The sequence below is a fragment of the Sprattus sprattus genome, assembly GCF_963457725.1.
Source record: "Sprattus sprattus genome assembly, chromosome: 16".
NCBI classification, from domain to species: Eukaryota; Metazoa; Chordata; class Actinopteri; order Clupeiformes; family Clupeidae; genus Sprattus; species Sprattus sprattus.
In genome coordinates this window covers 6,628,323-6,628,764 of record NC_137914.1, presented here as the reverse complement: position 1 = coordinate 6,628,764, position 442 = coordinate 6,628,323, and the positions used below count along the sequence as shown (strand labels likewise).

At 47.1% G+C, this 442-nt stretch overlaps 1 protein-coding gene across 1 annotated transcript in view; it reads left to right on the top strand.

The window, feature by feature from the left end:
* Positions 1-226, top strand: part of LOC308376875 (zinc finger protein DPF3) — a 43,500-nt gene extending 43,274 nt beyond the window's left edge. The window contains exon 12 of the mRNA XM_080853362.1: positions 1-226. This exon is cut by the window's left edge and continues 522 nt beyond it. The gene's annotated coding sequence lies outside the window, so the exon portion shown is untranslated.
* Positions 227-442: the final 216 nt, after the last annotated feature.

Genomic DNA, 442 nt, shown 5'->3' with positions numbered 1-442 from the left:
TGAACCAGGATATCAGTGAATCACACACTACCTCACTATGGTTATCATCCAAACTGTTGTCATAGGGACGATACAGATGTGGTGAATTTGGTCCATTTAGCCCACACCCTCACTAGCCAGGGATGTATTTGTGTGTTTGGGGACATTCCCACAATACTGTATGAGCTGAATGAATGAATCTATCTTATCTAGTGTTTTATGGGCAGTTATCTACCCTCCCCCCCCCCCCACACACACACACACACTGTGTTTCACATATATTATGGGGGACTCATCTCACCTCAGTATTTTTTACCCATCTGGACTTGCTGACAGTCGTAGCCACGCAGGTCACACATCACCCTGTTAGCTGGCAGTTCGGTCTCTGCATCCCTGCCACTCCAGTTGGCAATCAGCCTGACAGACAAGTGTGTGTTTCTCAAGGCGCTTTTATACTGCACGA